Genomic DNA, 21,867 nt, shown 5'->3' on the forward strand with positions numbered 1-21,867 from the left:
TGTAAGAAAGTTTGTTGGATTCTTTCATCTGGCGTCCCTCTGCCACGATTCCCACAATGCAGACGGTAATCATTCAAGAGTACCAGTCAAACGTAGCCCATGTACCAAAAATTCCTGTGCAAGTGTAAGTCTGGTATAAAAACTTGTCCTGTGTAAAATCGTATCAATTTCCTAAGGAAGATGTAACGTCGATCACCTACATTTTTTTTCGTAACTCCTTTTCCTTGTGTGTACCTGCAACCTGAAAGCACACGAAGATTCAGCATCGCAGAGCGACCAAATTTTTACGCTGTATCTACTTGGATTTGATTTCATGTAAACCGTAACCGGGCATTTCCCACGATAGACTGTCAAATTATGACTTGGACAATAGTGAAAACAGCATTACTGTGCAGAAATTGTAAATATTTCTCTAAGTATAGTTCTTTCACCTCCAGTACCCTCTAGTGGTCACGTCACCGAAATTATATAAGAAAGAAGTTCAAAAAATCTATTTCTCTAAAATTAAGCTGAGGATAATTTTCTTTAGTCCATGGGGTCCGTGGACCATACCATGGGAAGTGGTTCTCTTTTAGCTTTTGGTGCTCCCATAGTTACAAGGAGCCGTATGAAACCAACCATTTCTTTTTAGTTGTTCGGATCCATTTACGTTTGTTATAATTATGTTTGGCATTTCATAAATTGCAAATTGTGTCTGTTTTTTAGTTTGATTTTAAACTTTTTCCAATATTTTTACATGTAACGAACAACACGACAGTCTCCATAATCGAAGACGCGCCCGTTGAAGTCATAGTGACGCTTGGCTGTTTGTACATTGACTGTCATATAATTCCATTTCTTCCTGTGTATGTAGGATTTTGCGGTACTTCCATCTCATCAATCACTCCTCCGTTGTCCCTTCCTTCAATAACTTCTTCAAAGAGGTCCATTTCTTTACATTGTTCTCAATTTCTGAACACACAGATTCAACATCACTATCTTCTGGTTTTCATTCTACTTGTATTATTTGCATTACTTCTTCTAGATCGCATTCATTCCACATTTGCCCAATACTTGCATCTACACATGTTTGTTTTCATTACCATACAGAATCCTAAAGGGGATACCAAAGGAACCCAAAAAATATTTCCATTGTTATTTGTAATATAGCTAAATTTACTTAAACACTCAACTGTGGTATGCTTTTGTTCAACGAAGTGACATATCCTGACAAACATAAGTTATTTCGAACAGCTACAAATATAAATTTAGTTATGTTGGAGTAATATACTACCCAACTTCGTATGCAGAAGGTTAATGGTCTCACTTAGTAACTAAAGGAGATTCACAATCCACCTTGATTTGGTATGTTAAACGTTGACTAAAAGTAATGAAGAAAAAATGGGAATGTAACGATCAGCTTTTGTATAAAGTTCGTTCAAGACCTTCGTCAGTGGTTAAATATGCAATTCTTTGTAATGAATACTTCCGTACTATGTTCAGGGGCTGAAACGACTCTATTATGAAGACCATGTAGGATAAATCCATATTTTACACGCCTGACAATCTTTAGAAGTATCCCGAAAGTCATCACGTTTTATTGTTATTGTAAACAGATATGGTTTTAACCAAGAGTACCTTACGCATAACTAACAGATATTGATTTATTGTATACATATATTTGAACGTATCAGTATTATCCACGAGAACCTAATGTTCTACGGAACTGATGGTGTAAATAATCAATGTATTACGTCATATCTAACCAAAACAATGTAGAAAATTGTACTTAGTAATTCACCCAACGGAATGAGGGAAGATTCTTCTAGTTGGCGATGGTTTTTGTGGAGTTTCCCAATGCTCAGTCTCAGGTCTGCTTCTATTCGGATATGTGATCGACATGAAACCTGGTTCTTTTTGCAGATGACACTAGTATTGTAATCAATCCCTTTTCCAGGTGGCACTGGTACTGTAATGAATCCACTCAATCATACAGCAACATAAGAAATGGCAAATAATGTTCTTAAAGGTATCAGGAGTGCATATCTCCGAATGGTCTCACTCTCAACTTAAAAAAAGACACAAAATGTTCAGTTCTGCACATGTGGAGGTACTACATCAATGAAAAGGTCACCATATGGTGGCAAAATAGTAACTAGATTGTAGGCTTCCAAACTCTTACGTGTCCTTGCTGATGAGATTTAAACTGACTAAATGACATTGGACAAATGACATTTTGTAACTCCTAAACCAACTTAGTTCAACCACATGTGCACATATAATCTTGTGAAGAGGTCAACTATAAAGTGACATATTTAGCGTATTTTCATTCAATAATGTCATACGGAACAAAATTCCCATATTTAAGGAAGAAAGCAGTTATTGCTAAAAAATCGGGTGCTCTCCCACTATCATACTGTAGACATATGTTTAAGAACTTAGGGGTTTCCACTACGGTATCTAAATATATTTATTGCCTCATGAAGTTTGTCGTAAATAAACTACTGAAGTTCAAAAAGAACAGTGATGTACACAATTAAAATGTCAGTAGAAAAAGTGACGTTCATTACTCCACATCAAGGATGCCTTCAGCAAAAAAAGTGATGTACAATACCACGATCAAATTTCGGCAGAGATATAAAAAGTCTGACAGAGAATTAAGTTACAAATTAATTTGCTATGTGAACATAAATTAACGTGACTCGTTCCAGGTCATTAAAGTTTATCGTACAAATGATCCGTTAACGATGAAACTAACGAACTAAACACATTCACTATGCTAACAAAAAGAATGGCCAACCATTAGACTAAAAGGTTTTCTGAGATTCCCTGACTGTGTTCCACATTGGGAAAGAAACACGGGAGCTCGACTAGAAACAAGATATACTCCACTATACAATGACATATCTCAGTGCTGTACATTAGGTTTCAGCGGCAGAAGACTGTAGCTAAATACAAGAATAAATGCATATGTTCGGGAATTGGTCAGCAGTTTGCAAAATTACACATTAATACTTCCATTAGTGTTCGATTAACTGTTTCCGATAAATCACTAGCAACAGTAATAACCGTAGAATATCTAGCAGTAACCGCCAGAAGCGAGTTAAAATGGAATGCCTACATAATAATAAATTTAACGAGAGCAGATTTTAATTCAAAAGTAAGCACTCCAATCATCGACTCTTTTCTCCAAAGGTCTCTTTAATTTTCCTGTAGGCTGTATCTATCTTACCCCTAGTGAGCTGATGGTTTGGGTGCTGACTTCACAGTTAAAGATAGTCTGCGTAAACCATTTATGTTGACCACTTATGCAGCATATACAGGGTGTTACAAAAAGGTACGGCCAAACTTTCAGGAAACATTCCTCATACACAAATAAAGAAAAGATGTTATGTGGACATGTGTCTGGAAACGCTTAATTTCCATGTTAGAGCTCATTTTAACTCTTCCACCTACGCTCAATGGAGCACGTTATCATGATTTCATACGGGATACTCTACCTGTGCTGCTAGAACATGTGCCTTTACAAGTACGACACAACATGTGGTTCATGCACGGTGGAGCTCCTGCACATTTCAGTCGAAGTGTTCGTACGCTTCTCAACAACAGATTCGGTGACCGTTGGATTGGTAGAGGCGGACCAATTCCATGGCCTCCACGCTCTCCTGACATCAACCCTCTTGTCTTTCATTTATGGGGGCATTTGAAAGCTCTTGTCTACGCAACTCCGGTACCAAATGTAGAGACTCTTCGTGCTCGTATTGTGGACTGCTGTGATACAATACGCCATTCTCCAGGGCTGCATCAGCGCATCAGGGATTCCATGCGACGGAGGGTGGATGCATGTATCTTCACTAAAGGACTTTTTGAACACATCCTGTAACAAAGTGTTTGAAGTCACGCTGGTACGTTCTATTGCTGTTTGTTTCTATTCCATGATTAATGTGATTTGAAGAGAAGTAATAAAATGAGCTCTAACGTGGAAAGTAAGCGTTTCCGGACACATGTCCACGTAACATATTTTCTTTCTTTGTGTGCGAGGAATGTTTCCTGAAAGTTTGGCAGTACCTTTTTGTAACACCCTCTATATGGGTCGTGATAACCCCTTCAGCATCAACTAAGACTTAAAGATGGCGCATTGAAGGAGCGAAACTGGTAGCTACACAATAAATAAAGTCATAACGACGGCTGTAGACGTTTCATGTTGTTGTTTGTTGTTGTGGTCTTCAGTCCTGAGACTGGTTTGATGCAGCTCTCCATGCTAATCTATCCTGTGCAAGCTCCTTCATCTCCCAGTACCTACTGCAATCTACATCCTTCTGAATCTGCTTAGTGTATTAATCTCTTGGTCTCCCTCTACGATTTTAACCCTCCACACTGTCCTCCAATTCTAAATTGATCCCTTGATGCCTCAGGCCATGTCCTACCAACCGATCCCTTCTTCTAGTCAAGTTGTGCCACAAACTTCTCTTCTCCCCAATCCTATTCCATGCCTCCTCATTAGTTACGTGAGCTACCCACCTAATCTTCAACATTCTTCTGTATCACCACATTTCAGAAGCTTCTATTCTCTTCTTGTCCAAATTATTTATTGTCCATGTTTCACTTCCATACATGGCTACACTCCATACAAATACTTTCAGAAACGACTTCCTGACACGATGTTAACAAATTTCTCTTCTTCAGAAACGCTTTCCTTGCCGTTGCCAGTCTACATTTAATATCCTCTCTACTTCGACCCATCATCAGTTATTTTGCTCCACAAATAGCTAAACTACTTTACTACTTTAAGTGTCTCATTTCCTAGCCTAATTCCCTCAGCATCACGCGACTTAATTCCACTACATTCCATTATCCTCGTTTTGCTTTTGTTGATGTTCATCTTATATCCTCCTTTCAAGATACTGTCCATTCCGTTCAACTGCTCTTCCAAATCCTTTGCTGTCTCTGACAGAATTACAATGTCATCGGCGAACATCAAAGTTTTTATTTCATCTCCCTGGATTTTAATACCTACTCTCAATTTTTCTTTTGTTTCCTTTACTGCTTGCTCAATATACAGATTGAATAACATCGGGAGAGGCTACAACCCTGTCTCACTCCCTTCCCAACCACTGCTTCCCTTTAATGCCGCTCGACTCTTATAACTGCCATCTCGTTTCTGTACAAATTGTACATAGCCTTTCGCTCCCTGTATTTTACACCTGCCACCTTCAGAATTTGAAAGAGAGTATTCCAGTCAACATTGTCAAAAGCTTTCTCTAAGTCTACAAATGCTAGGTTTGCCTTTCCTTAATCTTCCTTCTAAGATAAGTCGTAAGTTCAGTATTGCCCCACGTGTTCCAACATTTCTACAGAATCCAAACTGATCTTCCCCGAGGTCGGCTTCTACCAGTTTTTCCATTCGTCTGTAAATAATTCGAGTTAGTATTTTGCAGCTGTGACTTATTAAAATGATAGTTCGGTAATTTTCACATCTGTCAACACCTGCTTTCTTTGGGATGGGAATTATTATATTCTTCTTGAAGTCTGAGGGTATTTCGTCTGTCTCACACATCTTGCTCACCCGATGGTAGAGGTTTGTCAGGACTGGCTCTCCCAAGGCCGTCAGTAGTTCTAATGGAATGTTGTCTACTCCCGGGGCCTTGTTTCGACTCAGGTCTTTCAGTGCTCTATCAAAATCTTCACCCAGTATCGTATCTCCGATTTCATCTTCATCTACATCCTCTTCCATTTCCATAATATTGTCCTCAAGTACATTGCCCTTGAATAGACCCTCTATATACTCCTTCCACCTTTCTGCTTTCCCCTGTTTGCTTAGAACTGGATTTCCATCTGAGCTCTTGATATTCAAGCAAGTGGTTCTCTTTTCTCCAAAGGTCTCTTTAATTTACCCCTAGTGATATAAGCCTCTACATCCTTACATTTGTCCTCTAGCCATGTCTGCTTAGCCATTTTGCACTTCCTGTCGATGTCATTTCTCAGACGTTTGTATTCCTTTTTGCCTGCTTCATTTACTGCATTTTTATATTTTCGCCTTTCATCAATTAAATGCAATATTTCTTCTGTTAGCCAAGGGTTTCTACTAGCCCTCGTCTTTTTACCTACTTGACCCTCTGCTGCCTTCACTACTTCATCCCACAGAGCTAACCATTCGTCTTCTACTGTATTTCTTTCCCCATTCCTGTCAATTGTTTCCTTACGCTCTTCCTGAAACTCTGTACAACCTCTGGTTTAGTCAGTTTATCCAGGTCCCATCTCCTTAAATTCCCATCTTTTTGCAATTTCTTCAGTTTTAATCTACAGTTAAAAACCAATAGATTGTTGTCAGAGTCCACATCTGCCCCTGGAAATTTCATACAATTTAAAACCTGGTTCCTGAAACTCTGTCATACCATTATATAATCTGTCTGATGCCTTCCAGTATCTCCAGACTTCTTCCATGTATACAACCTTTTGTATGATTCTTGAACCAAGTGTTGGATATGATTAAGTTATGCTCTGTGCAAAATTCAACCAGACGACTTCCTCTTTCATTTCTTAGCCCCAATCCATATTCACCTACTATGTTTCCTTCTCTCCCTTTTCCTACTGTCGAATTCCAGTCACCCATGACTGTTAAATTTTCGTCTCCCTTCACTACCTGAATAATTTCTTTTATCTCATCATACATTTCTTCAATTTCTTCAGAACTAGTTGGCATATAACTTGTACTACTGTAGTAGGCATGGGCTTCGTGTCTATCTTGGCGACAATAATACATTCACTATGCTATCTGTGGTAGCTTACCCGTACTCCTATCTTTTTATTCATTATTAAACCTACTCCTGCATTCCCCCTATTTGATTTTGTATTTATAACCCTGTATTCACCTGACCAGAAGTCTTGTTCCTCCTGTCACCGAACTTCAGTAATTCCCACTATATCTAACTTAAACCTAACCATTTCCCTTTTTAAATTTTCTAACCTACCTGCCCGATTAAGGGATCTGACATTCCACGCTCCGATCCGTATAACGCCAGTTTTCTTTCTCCTGATAACGACGTCCTCTTGAGTAGTCCCCGCACAGAGATCCGAATGGGGGACTATTTTACCTTCGGATTATTTTACCCAAGAGGACGCCATCATCATTTAACCATACAGTAAAGCTGCATGCCCTCGGGAAGAATTACGGCTTTTTTCCCCCTTGCTTTCAGCCGTTCACAGTACCACAACAGCAAGGCCGTTTTGATTAGTGTTACAAGGCCAGATCAGTTAATCATCCAGACTGTTGCCCCTGCTACTACTGAAAAGGCTGCTGCCCCTCTTCAGGAACCACACGTTTGTCTTGCCTCTCAGCAGATACCCCTCCGTTGTGATTCCACCTACGGTACGGCTATCTGTATCGTTGAGGGACACAAGCCTCCCCACCAACGGCAAGGTCTGTGGTTCATTTTCTTACAATTTTAAAAATAATTCCGCCCCGTTGGAATATAATGTTCTATGTTCGTCCTGTTTTTGGAAGGTAGTGCCGTTTCATACCCGCTTATTTCTTGCTGCACCAACGGACTTGGTGCAGTGGTCACACCGATTCATGCCAGATCACCGAAATTAAACGCTGTCGGCTTTGTCTAGCCCTTGGATGGGTGACCGCCCCGGTCTGCCGAGCCCCACTGGCGAGCGGACTGCACTCAGCTCTAGTGAGGCCAATCAATGAGCTACTTGACTGAGAAGTAGCTCAAATGGCTCTGAGCACTATAGGACTTAACTTCTGAGGTCATCAATCCCCTAGAACTTAGAACTACTTAAACCTAACTAACGCCCCCATCTCGTGGTCGTGCCGTAGCGTTCTCGCTTCCCACGCTCGGTTCCCGGGTTCGATTCCCGGCGGGGTCAGGGATTTTCTCTGCCTCGTGATGGCTGGGTGTTGTGTGCTGTCCTTAGGTTAGTTAGGTTTAAGTAGTTCTAAGTTCTAGGGGACTGATGACCATGGCTGTTAAGTCCCATAGTGCTCAGAGCCATTTGAACCATTTGAACCAAACCTAACTAACCTAAGAACATCACACACATCCATGCCCGAGGCAGGATTCGAACCTGCGACCGTAGCGGTCACCCGGTTCCAGACTGTAGCGCCTAGAACCGCTCATCTACCGCGGCCGGCTGAGAAGTAGCTGCTCTAGTCATGAAAGCTGACAGCGTGCAGGAGAGCTGTGTTCTGACTACTTGCCCTTGTATTTCCGCATCCAGTGACGACTACCGGTGAGTACCGATGGGCGTTTTGAGACTTGTTTGGGAGAATTTTATCTCTTTCAGGTCATTATACACATCCATCCGGATTTCATCAAATATTATCTGCTGAATTTTAACATCTTGTTCAGACCCACAACTTTTTCCCAGCAGTTTTACTTAGAGCGCAAAAGTTATGAGCTCATCGCCAAACATTTATTCTTTCTTACTCAATAATTTCATCTTAATGCGTTTTCTGCTGCATCTCTTTCCCGTTGTGTCTGCTGATTCTGAGAATAGGTTTAAGCATTAGGTAAAATCTTCTCTTCGGCAACTTCATTTGAACCTGATTGTTTTCGACAATGGGTGTGATAGTAAAAATCAGTGTTCCGAATAAAAGGCCAAAACGATTGCTGCTAACCTAGGCGCTTACATCTGTGTGCGTGATTTGTACGGATGTATGTCATTACCACTGACATTTTTGCTAAGTTACTGTCTCCTAGGTTTAAAAGACGATCTTTTAAAATGCAAAATTTTGCTACACTTTTCCAATATGTACCAATTTGGTACACAATAGGACAACAGGAGCTACCACAGAAATGTCGTTGGCAGCAACCAAGATGCGGACATAAAAGTATTGGGCCGATGGTGGAACCGAACGCTGAGTCAACAAGTGAAGACCGGGTATTTCGGCAGAGAGCCGCCTGCACAGCGACGCTAACACTGCATTCGGACGCAGCTAGTGCGATCTGTCAAATCACTACATGTTTCGCGACCACTGTCGACATCCTCTACTTCCGTGTGTGATGTTGACTGATATAATTTCCAATGTTGTGTGCAGTACGGCTCTCTGGTATTAATGTGTTGCTGCAGTAACCCAACAGGGACATTAACGGAGCGAAAGTGTTGCCACAATTTGTGACGTGGTTATAGACGCCGAGAATTCCCGAAGTGGGGCTTAGTCATTTTCTGCGCAAATAGTTTGCCTTTGCTGATTGTACATTCCTAATGTGTTTGCCCTATGAACTGTAATGTAATATCTTACATTATCCTGCTAAAATAAGCCATTTGGTGGTGTTACGGTTACTGCCGCATATGTTAGAGTATTCTACCTAACTTCAACAATAAAATCAATTTTATCGTGTGTAATATCTCCCTGCATCATAATTTCAAGAGCTGGAGAGATACGGGTGTTGAGAAACGATGGTACCTGTGGCCCTTCGGGTAGCCGTCTGTGGACACACTGGCGTCGATCTGACAGCCACTAACTTAAGCGAGTCAGCGGTGAACACCACAGAGTGCCTGCTTGGCCTCGGTCTTACTTCATCCAAGCCTTTGTGTCTGTTTCAGGCTGTTAGCGATTAACGGCTCACCAGAACTTGAGAACTCAGGCAAGTCTCCAGTAAACTGTTTCCCATTGTTTCCTTCCTGTAGCCTCTCGCCATGTTTAATCTGTTGTAATTCGTCTGTTCGCCAAAAACAGTCGAACAATCCTACGATCTTCTCGTGACGTAGACTTTCTGGGAAACGTGTCAACTTTTTTTTACCACGCCGCGTGAGTCCATCTCTTTCTGTAATCATACACACTACAGCCAACTGTTCATGCAATATATCGGAATGCCGCTCGCACGTCATTCGTGCCGATGACTTTGCTGTAGTGTATGTCTGCATCTACTCTGCCAGCTACCCACATTACAGCAAGGCTACACGGGCAGTCGCCTTCCTTGCAGGCGACACACAATTTCGGCCATGTCCTGCAGAGCCGCCAGAAGAAAACCCAAGCGCTGTCAGAGGTCGCCGGCCCCACAGATCTTTTCCTTGCACTAGCCATGTGACCATAAATAGAGCCAGCTGTATCCTGGTGGCTAAGGCTATATTCAGTCAAGTGCACGGGCCTTGAAAAGTCAGTTCACTCCGAGTGGGCTTCTTGGGCCAAGTGCCAAATGCAGTTGCATTTCGTCAGTCAGGAGCTCAATCCGGAGATATCGCTATGCCGTCATCGCAGTCCACTTCCTTGTGTCCTGGATCTTCGAATGTGACTACATTGAAGAAGACGTAGCTCTTACCTGAAGACCAATCTTGGGACTTGTAAGTCATATGTATTTTCTTTCGTCAGTGGCTTATTCGAACTTACTTTATGACTTTCAGGTCCAGCCGGATTTCATCATTCGGGACTCTGATTCTGGCACACTTGGTGCCAAGACACTTAGTAGAGCACCTTTGATTTATTGTGACTACGCCGGCCTTCTGCCTCAGTCGTTGTTCAGTGTTTATTCTAAAGAAGATTTCTTTTGGTTTTCTCACTGGTTATAAACTATCTACAGGGAGAGAATATTGTGTTAATTGTAAATCAATAAATTAAATTAATTCTGTATCTGTGATTTTTTTTGGTCACCTTTGACTGACGTGTTAGATTCGACCTTTCTCAAAGTTTTATGGACACGTCCTCTAGGCATTTGTTGCAGTCTGTACCTGGAAAATTCTAGTAACGTTAAAAACAGCCAATAGCCGTCAAATGCACACACCGTTCTTCATCGGGGGGATCGACTTTTTCCGTAACGAAAATAATCTGACATAAGGATGAAATTGTGGTCAATATATCGCACAGGCGTAGAAATACTTGGATATCACTATGGTGAAATGTTCATTCAATGTGGTCATGGAGTAATACTTTCTATTACTCTCACTGTATCCTGAAGTCGACAAGTTTTTCCCTAATCGCCTGGCAGAGGTTGCAGTCCAAAATGCTTGGTTTCACTTCACTCTCCACTTTCTAGATTTTAGGATTCTGTTTTCTCTTGTGCTGTATTTCACGTTCGGTAAACAGTGCACCATTTTCTTTCGTAGGAATTTCTCAGTGGTTTCCCTTGTTGCACGTTCGGTACCGTATTTTTCTGCGTTTATTTTCTTTTCGTCTTTACTTTAATTCAGTGACCTGATGTCTGTATGGTTTCTGTTTATCGTGAGAATGGGTGAAGATGATTTTGCGTCTGTTGATGTTACATTAGAGCCTCGATTATCCGAATGCCTATCAACTGAAACATCGAGTAACCGAAGCCGTTCCAGTCACCGAACTGAAATTGGTGTGTGTGCAATGTAGAATTAGTGCTGGCTATCGGCTGGCCAGTTTCGCGTTTCCCTCTCCCTGCGAAGTGTCATTACTGGGTATCTGTTACTAACATGTGATTCTTCGCAAATGGCAGATCGGCTAGTATTGTGCCATTGATAGTGGCGACTGAACGTACTCTTTGTCTACGACAAGCTGACGCCTGGTGTGGTGGCTGTCGGGAACGGCCGTGCACCCGCGTTGTGACTACCGAGGGGGAAGGAGAGCCGAGAGGAAGGCGGCATCAGCTGCTGGCAGCTGTGCTCACACCACCACATGTATTTCGTGCTTAACACGAAACTGGAGATGGCACTCGCGGAAATATTTCTCGCTTAAGTAACACTTCCAACGGGTCGGAAAGCGCCTAATTAGTTGAAATATTCGTGCTCGAGAGTTTCACCTACAACTTAAGTATTGTTTATTTATCAAAAACAATAAAAATGAAAGTAGATGAATGTGCAACTTACGACACCATGAATCGAAGGATAAAAATTGATTTTTGGAGCCTGATTGCACATTGCATTCATTAAAAACAGCACAGCAGTAATTTTTACAAAGTGGAATTGATTATGCCTAAAAGAACTGTTAAAATGATGTTCACTAAAGATCACTGTAATTTGTGTTTGATTCAATATCATCATCATCGTCTCTTGAGGACGTGGTACTGATAATAACTTAATCGATGGACATTTCCATTATTACCTGCCCCCCCCCCCCTTCCCCTTCTCCCGTCGACATCCGTTACTCTTGTCACCTTCAAGAAGTTCGCCAGTTAGCAGAAACAATTTCTTACATTAAGTTTCCAGATAAATTCAAATTGAGAGCCAGACAGGGTTCCCAGGTTCAAGTCCCTATCCGGCACACAGTTTTAATTTGTTTGAAACTTCGAACAAATCAGTACACACTCCTCTGCAGGGTGAAAATTCGTTCTAGTTTCTTGCCTTTTGCTGTAAGTACTTGCCAAACGATTTTGTACGTTCAGTACCGGTCCGAAAATATCAGTGTCGAAAAGGAGAAAGGTACAAAGACAGAAAAGCCGAAACGAATGTAACATATCAAGAAAAATATAAACACATATAATTGGCCTCACCAGCCAAGGAAGTGCTAAATTTGTTTCAAATGGTTTAAATGGCTCTGAGCATTTAATTTCTGAGGTCATCAGTCCCCTAGAACTTAGAACTACTTAAACCTAACTAACCTAAGGACATCACACACATCCATGCCCGAGGCACGGTTCGAACCTGCGACCGTAGCGGTCGTGCGGTTCCAGACTGTAGCGCCTAGAACCGCTCGGACACTACAGCCGGTTAAATTTGTTTCACCAGAAGGGAAATCAGGTGGCAGTAAAAAATCATTAAAATATTATGTCATCGTAAATATAAATGCATCAAATCTGTGATAATAGTCGTAAATACTGCTTGAAAAAACTGAAAAGTAATTGAAAGGCACTCTCTTCGCGGGATACCATGCCGCACTTTTGTTTCCCGTTATCGAATATTTGATTACAAAATAGACAAGAGATGTTCGCAATTTACACACGATATCCTCAAAATTTTCAATTATGAGAAGTGCTCTGGTTTTAGTTAATTCAATTGTGTTTCTTTACATCATCAGTATGTACCCCTGTAATATCTTTTTTATTTTTGTGTTTAGTCACCGTTGTTTCATTAATAATAGCACAACAACAGTGGCGACTGCTCTGGTTTTCAAGAATAACGGCACGTATGCAACAAGCACTAGAAGCAAGTTTTCCCGAGTGTCTTGAAGAAGTAAACTTGAGTGAGTTTTTGCTCTAATGTAAACACCTCAGCAAGTGCTTGTAGACACAAGCATTTCGTAATACTTGCGTCTTGAGAAAAGTAGTTGCCGGTAGCGCTTAGAGACAAGCGAATGATTTTCCCCGGTTCTGGCAGCAATCGTCAAGTTATACCATAGTAGCTAAACAGTATTTTAGTACTTCCAATTAGCTTAATACAATGCAGTTGTAGAAAGATGGTAATGGATGAAGATTGCCTCAGAGATATGGAGTTGTAAATGGAACAATATCAGATATTCAACGGAGCAGTGGTGCAGTTACACAATTTACGAATGTGTTTGACAGTGAATATTCACTCTTTCGCAGAAAGTCGATGAGTAAGGCAAAAGCTGAGGATTTAGACGCTCTACAAAACTTCCTTTTCGGATGAGTCTATACGGCTCCTGAAGAGCCACCAATCTTTTAATTTGTGTCCGAACTGACTGGGCTGATCGAAGAATCTTCATAATTTGAAGAACACGATCAGTACTGTCATGCTGATGAGCTTGGCTGTCGAGTATTGACGGGCGATGGAACCACTTCCAGTGTCATCTATGATTAAATCCTTCGTGACTATGAGGGAGTGCGTGGCGACGTGACATTGCTGAACAGTGAGGGAGCATTTCACTGTGGATAGAATAATAAAAACAACGTGATGTTGTCCGATTGTTGTATTTAAAACATTTACAAAATTTAGCAGAAAAAATACTCGCCCCAAGTCTGAAATAAAAACAAATTCGAGACTTATTTTCCTAATGTAGGACAACTTTTATTTCCAAGATTAACTTTTCAAACCAGGCTGCACATAAAAATTTACGGTTTGACTAGAGGCAAGGTCGTGGCTATAAAATATCAACAAAATATTTACGATCGATTCAGAATGGTTCAAATGGCTCTGAGCAGTATGGGAGTTAACTGCTGAGGTCATCAGTCCCCTAGAACTTAGAACTACATAAACCTAACTAACCTAAGGACTTCACACACATCCATGCCCGAGGCAGGATTCGAAACTGCGACCGTAGCGGTGGCGCGGTTCCAGACGATCGACTCAAAAACATAACGTTAAGTAAGAACATGGTTGTTTAGGCTTTACGGCGACTGTTGCTGATATCGATTGTCCGTTTCCATAGCTGAGTGGGCAGCGGGGCAGAATGCCATCATCAGAGATCGGATTCAAGCTCCGGCCGGTTGGAGACTTTTCTCCGCTCAGGGACTGAATGATGTGTTTTATTGATCATCAACACGCAAGTCGCCGAAGTTACTTAAATTTAAAGGCATTGCACCAAGTTACCATTCTACCTGTCAGGAGGCCTTAGCCACACGCACATTCGCAGTTTTCATTGATATCAAATGAAGCCACAAATTAACTATTATTGCAACTATTTATTTATTTCCACGAAACGGTATGGTTGTTTAAACCTCTACCACCAGGCGGTTTTATGTCAGTTAATAAGGCAGTTAGGTGATGCGTGACGACTTGGGGACACCCTGTGGTACAGTCTCCCGCTGTCACAGGCTCCTTTCCATATAGGTCTCCATCATCACGCTTTGTGTAATGGAGTACAAGGCTTAACAGACCAGGAAAAAGAACCTGCGATCACTTGGGACTATGCCACAGGTTACCCCAAAGTCTTCATTCATCACATTAATGTCACATTAATTCACATAGATCCTCCTCATAGCATAAATGAGAATAGTGAGGAGTTTAACATCATAACTAGTAAACATAAAGTAGACGAATTCAAGTCTGCTATCTTCGAAGAAAATGACCCATGATGGACGAAGCATGGAGAACATAAAAAGCAGATTAGTAAAACCTAAGAAACCTTTTCTGACCGAAAGAAGGCTGCTAGTGTCATAGACCCTAATATGAAGAAAAAATTTCTGGGAATATATGTTTGGAGTACAGTAGTGTAGGATAGTGACCCATAGACTGTAGGAAAACTGGAAGAGAATTGAAGTGGTTGTGGTATGGTGCTACAGAAGGATGTTGAAAGTTAGGTGGATTGTTAAGGTAAGCAGAGGAGGTTCTCTGCAGAATCAACGAAGAAAGGAACATGTAAAGAACACTGACAAAATGAAGGGACAATAAGATAGGACATGCTTTATGACCTCAGAGAGTAACTTCCACGGTACCACTCTGGAGAGCAAAATCTGTAAAGGAAGACAGTGACTGGAATACATCTGACAAATAATTGAGTAGTTGGGTACAGAAGCTACCCTTTGATGAACAGGTTCGCATATGAGAGGAATTCGTGGTGGGCCCTGTATCTAACTAGTCAGAAGATTCATGACTCAAATAATAAATAAAAATAAATGGACCTGATGATATGCTTTAAACCTCTATGAGTAAAAGTGTTCTCTCATACGATACCAAAAGCAAACAATTCATGACAGGATCACAAGTCATTTGATCCATAAAAAATTGTGTAGCCATTTGACATAACAGTGTCTTTCTTACCTTGCATTGAGTACTCCTCATATTGTGACCGCACCATTTAACCCTATCACTAGCCCTGTGGTTAATATCAGTGTTATATCTGTTCTTATCACCTTAATATTGTAGAGACCTGTGATGTGATGAAGTCTATGGTGTACGAAAGAGGAGTTGCTCTTCTGGTTCGTCCGGATAGCCCTCAGCTTTCGCACCTGGCTGCAGCAAGACAGACAATGTTCACGAACACTCTTTATTTTTCCAGCCAGCCAGAGGAGAGAGATGTGTGTGTACTTGTCCTGTGTTGAAGCCTGTCAGTAACCCACGTGTCCAGGTATAGCTGTTTGGAGCCAGCACGCTGACAAGCCCTGCGTGTTACTACCAACCAGCCGAGATGGGCGTAGCGTTCTTCCTGGATGGGATACAGAGCTCAGGTGACCACTGCAGCATAGAACTGGGTCAGAACAGCGACTTGAGCTCCGGAGTTGCAGGCTGCTAATGGCGACCGCTGTCCAGCGTGTGCTGGATTGTCCATTAGCACGGTGGTCATCTGGTTATAGTCAACAGCACGCTCCTCTCTTGTGGCTCGATCGGTGGGTATGAATAATGCCCTGGTGATTGTTTGGGTGTCTGGCAGCGGAGGCATACACACCGTTTGACAGAATATTGCATCCATCAGTCGTTACAGTATCTTGCCGAGAGTTGTCACAACGTGTTGGACCCAGAAGGAAATAAGTACATGTGTGTCGATCCAACAGATTTTTGCTGCCTTTCTCCCATACCTGCATAATGTCAGTGTGGGAGGACAGTTGCGTATCCCATTTCTTTGCATCTAGTGCTATTCCATCTGAAATGTTTACGAATCGTGTAACTACGGCGGGACGGTGGTAGCATCTCGGCATTTGTCTAGTTGAATTTAGTAAACCGTCTAGAACCACATCCAGGCGGGCTACCACACTAGCCCTTTTTGTTAACCCACTAAACATTGGACCAACTCTGTAACCTCCCCCTCACTTATCGACCTTAATGACAGTGAAAAATTAAACCGCGTGCACCTAATGGAAATTTGTGAAAAGTAATCGTCACCGAATTTGTCGGTAAAGAGGGAGGAAAGTGTTACATCTAAATTAAAGGAAAAATGCAACTGGAATTGGTGGAAATTAATTTTGAGAACAGGGTAAAATTAATAAAGAAAGTAAATGTGCGGTCGTTACCTTAACAATTAATTGGCGTTAATTAGATATTTGAGATTTGGGGAAAATTACGGTCGCCAGTCCTATGGATAACAACTATAATAACTGGAAATGAAAGATTAATGCACAAATAATTAGCACTAAAAGCGTGGCTACTGAAGGTTGACACGTGTTGTGTGAAAACTGAATGTTTGTCAGAAGTAATGAATTTCGCTACACTGACTTAATTTAGCAAAAGAATAAATAAAACCGGAAAAATTGAAAGTTAATACAGTGACTGAAATTAATAGTGAGCTTCGTTTCTGAAGCACATCGAAATTCAGCAAAATAAGGTTAGTCTTGGGCTACCTCAACAATCATATCAAAAGCTACTTGAATCTACGCGATTTAGAAATAAGAGATTTAACTTTCAACTTGAATTAAATGATTCTGAACAATTAACAATAGTAAAATTTAGTACGTACCAAGCTGAGCTGCAGTCACAGGTAAGCTAAAATATGGTAACAAAACTCGCCCTCTTAATTTGTGCTTGTGTAATCTAAATATTGTAGCCAGATATGAGTACCTAAACTGAACTTTGAAATTAAAGGAGTGAAATGGAATGATATTACTTTAATGCTGGCATTTGAATTTCAACGTCACTCGGGTTCATTTCGGAAAAGGAAGTGACCCTACTTGGTAATGCAATTGGGACAATGAGCATCAAAGGTTCATGCTAAATTGCTGTAATTTTGTGAGGCAAATGGAACAATTTTGAAAGCTGAGGTCGGCCCTACAGTTCTAAAACTTAAAGTGCTTCCAGTCTTCCTTGTTGGTTGATTCAAGGTTTGAAGTCGTCGGTCGAGGAGGTGGCGACAGTCACCTATTGTCGGCCGTCGCTGGTATAGAAGCTGGATGTGGGTGCGCCTTCTTCTCGACAAGGTCACCAGGCGGAACAGGCTCTTGATTCCTGTCTGCGACACCGTGTCAGTAGCTATCATAGCAAGACGAGCGCAATTACATGCTACCAAACCCCGAAAGCGAGGCAACTCGCGGGAGTGTCACACAACACACCTACTCCACCGCCCTACTCCAGCCAGACTCCCCTCTGCCCGCGCTCCACGCGGTGGATTTTACACACTACCAAAGATCCTAAACACTTTGGTTCTCCACACGACCTATCGATATATTCGTTCGATAGCATAGTTTTCCCTAGGCAAGACCCAACGTAGAAATACAAACAGTATTTACAAAACAAACCAATTATACATCGACATAAATGCATATAATAATTACAATATATAAAGACACAGAAATGTAATATCTTCAGGTAACAAAATAAGGGAAAAAATTATAGTACAATAGATGGAAACAGGAGGATATGCATTTCCGGCGCTACATATTAGAAAAAAAGTATACAAAAATTCTAAAAAGCTGTTCCATTTAGATCATTTGTGTCGTTGATTAGTAATCCCTTGTCGGAATTACAAAATTCAGAGTTGCAGATCCAATTTGGTGGATCAAAAATTGTAAATTTTGAGTAAAATATAAAGTATTGTGAGGTCGCAGCGAGCGAATTAAAAGGAGAAATTGCTTATTCAAATGTTATGTTCGATATTTCGCGTTTTATCAGTCGAAATCATACTCATGTTTGTCGTTTGTATCAATATTGCTTTCCGAAGCGTTGCTATCGTGTCCAATGCGAACGGTTTGAAAAGCAGATCTTTTACCTCAGGTGACACCTGATTGCCTTCAATTGTCATTTTCTGGACTCTCGAAGTGAATTCGTCCGAATATGCCTGAAGCCGATGGAATGTGACATGCGTCGTTTTCTCGCGAAAATATTTGCGTGTAAAATCTTCTCGGCGATGCTGGATATCCTTATTCCGAACTTCCTGAGCGTCTTCATATTGCTGACCAATCTGCATCAGACCAATTTCGACAATGGCATATCCCTCAATCAAAGCTACGTGGCCTGATGTCGGCATTGACCATTATTGCAGAATATTGTGAGTGCTGAAGTTGGCTTAAGAATTTCGAGAAACAGTTTTTTTCAGTTCTTGATATATATGCTCTAGTTATAGAGTTCTCTCTACAAAATTTAAACAGTTTTGCAGTATTTCGCGAAAAAAAATTTTACTCATACAAAAATTTATTTGCCAGTTTTTGAAGAAAAACGTAGATCACCATTCCGAATAGCTCCCCAAAAATTTTACAGAAAACCCAAACTACTTTTTTGTCCATAGAATAGTCTGAGATAACTACAGTGATGAGAGACCCACTTTTACCATGTGGCACTGCTTCACGATAGAAAAATGACCGTCCACTAAAAACGTGCAAACATTTGCATGCGAATACAACTGAACTTGTTAACTACACCATTAAGGTTGTAGGACAACCATTTACAGAAGTGGAAACACGCAGAGGAAATTTTGTAGTAAACGATTCCTGATAATACGGGTAGTAGTTTAGTTTTAAGTCGATATGTGTAATTACATCAGTTAAAAATATCGTAAACATACCTTTTGGAAAGCTACCCATCTTATTTTATCCTGACAACTGGGTAGGATCACTTCCATATATTAAACAGTCCACATAATAAATTTGTAGTTGTGTGATTCACTGTTTACCGTCAGCTGTCATGGCACATATCAGATCGCTTTGCGACTGGAATGACACCGCTGCATTGGGCAAGTATGGAACAAAACAATATACACAAAATTTCGCTGGGCTAAACTCGGAAGGTGCACGTTTCTCTTCTGTTGTGTGCAGGTTTTCAAGCGAGATGGCATAGTGTGCGCCGGGAGGATTCTATCATAGACCGACGCATCTGGCCGGCAGGAGTGGCCGTGCGGTTCTAGGCGCTACAGTCTGGCACCGAGGGACCGCTACGGTCGCAGGTTCGAATCCTGCCTCGGGCATGGATGTGTGTGATGTCCTTAGGTTAGTTAGGTTTAATTAGTTCCAAGTTCTAGGCGACTGATGACCTCAGAAGTTAAGTCGCATAGTGCTCAGAGCCATTTGAACCATTTGAACCGACGCATCTCCCTGAATCCCGTAAGCATCTTGCTAACGCGCGAGGGTATCCGGGCAGGTCCTTTGGATTCGATAGTGTGAGAACAATGGAGGCTGTGTAGTCGACCAGTTTTGCCATTTTTCATGTTATTAATATCTTAACACTTATTTGAACGGAAAGCGTTCTTATTTATTTTACCTGAAGATGAGGGCCTTCTCTTGAAACATGTCGTGTGACGTGATCATGCCACTAATTTTATGTGCTTGAGCAAAATTTTAATATTTTTCTGGACTGTGTAGTCAGATCACCGTGTTATCTGCGAGGAGAGTGCTACAAAATATTAGTTTTTTGTCTAATTACCCTTCCAAACAACCAAGCGCGTTTTGCGTCCCTTGCGGATTTTGGAGAGGCGATCCTGGCCCGGGTAGAATCCGCTTCGCGAATTGACGAGGAGGGCTGGTTATTCGGCCAGTATGGATGAGGCTTTTAGACGGTTTCCCACATCCGACTGGGCAAATTACAAGGTTGGTTCCCTTGTCCTGCCTCTGGTACACGACACACAACCGTTTAGAAATCGTTTACACACTTGAATATGAGATTTATTCTAGGCGCTGCCAGGTGGGATAAAAAGATTCCATCACCGCGGGGGCGGGAGGGTGACAGGTAGGGCATCCAGCCACCAACTGTCACTAATATTGCTACATCCCGCGTACGAGTAACAATGCTGACCGAGTAGAAAAACGGGAAAACTTAAAGAGGAAAGGAAAGAAGTATGCATCTGTGTGACGCAGCACTTCTTTGATTCCTGTTCCTATTATCATTGGTACAAGGCGTATTCGTAAATTACTGGCTACGCGAAAAATCTGCCCTCTCTCACCCTGGCCCTCCTCCTACTGCGCCTGTCGCATGATGTATCGGATAATCAGCGCGCTACTCTATTTTTCATATGTACAAACGTTAAGGGTTTGGCAACGCAACGCAACAGTATTCAAACATTATGAATCACCCCGAAGGGAACGATCTATTGATAAGTAATCAGCATGGTTTCAGAAAACAACGTTCTTGTGCAACGCAGCTAGCTCTTTATTCGCACGAAATAATGTCCGCTATCGACCGAGAATCTCATGTTGATTCCGTATTTCTACATTTCCGGAAAGCTTTTGACACCGTTCCCCACAAGCGACTTCTAATCAAGCTGCGAGCCTATGGGGTCGTAACAACATCGACACTGTACTATTGTACATATAAGTAAATTTTTTTTCTCCATCTGATTTTTCGATAAACTAGTCTAATTGATGTTCTGATTTCATTCCTTTTTAGTTTCATGTCATTGTGTTAAGAAAACTGTAAACAAGTTTCAATGTGAATATTAATGTTTATGTCAAATGTCAAGCAATATTGTAATAGAATTGAAATGTAACAAATATTGAGACTGTTGTAAGATGTTTAAAATTGTAATTGAGCGTCTGGTCCATACGTAGGCATGTGTTAGGATATGTAGAATGCAAAACGTAAGGTGAATACCCGGTCTGTCAGGGAGCGGCAAAAGGTGGATGGCAAGCGAGCGCGGGAAAATACGCACGGCCGCTGCACGGCACAACGGGCTCAGCAGTTGTAGTTGGAGTTTGGCATTGGTCTGATCAACACCTTCTGGAGCGAGGAGGCTCCCCTGGAAGACGTAGTTTCACTGAGCTTCGGGTATGCCGTTCCAAATCCCACACAGCATGGCAAAATTCCATAGGCACTAAATGGAAAAGTATTGCGACGCTAAGAAGAATGAAAGTGCAGATATGTCAAGAGCCATAGCTGTGGTTGTATGTGTGCTCTGTGCCTCGCCATCTCGCCGCTCGCCAACCGCCGCATCGATACAAGCAGGTTGAAACTTTTAGTACTGTATTCGTATGGACTATAGAGTGAACTGTTCAATAATAACCTAGATTTTACCAGAATTTCCCCTCATTTAATTATCCTCACAACTAACCTAGGCAGGGTCCTTTCCAAATGTTGTGCAATCCGAGTGTCCCGAAATGAAAAATTAAATTTTGTGTTAATAATAATTACTTGCAAACCTAGTTATTTTAGAATGGTGTTTAAAGAACTGTTTTGTTAATGAACCAGTAAATGAATAACGAAGGTCTAACGAAGTTGAAAGATAACTTT

The sequence above is a fragment of the Schistocerca cancellata genome, chromosome 1 (genome assembly GCF_023864275.1).
Source record: "Schistocerca cancellata isolate TAMUIC-IGC-003103 chromosome 1, iqSchCanc2.1, whole genome shotgun sequence".
NCBI lineage: Eukaryota > Metazoa > Arthropoda > Insecta > Orthoptera > Acrididae > Schistocerca > Schistocerca cancellata.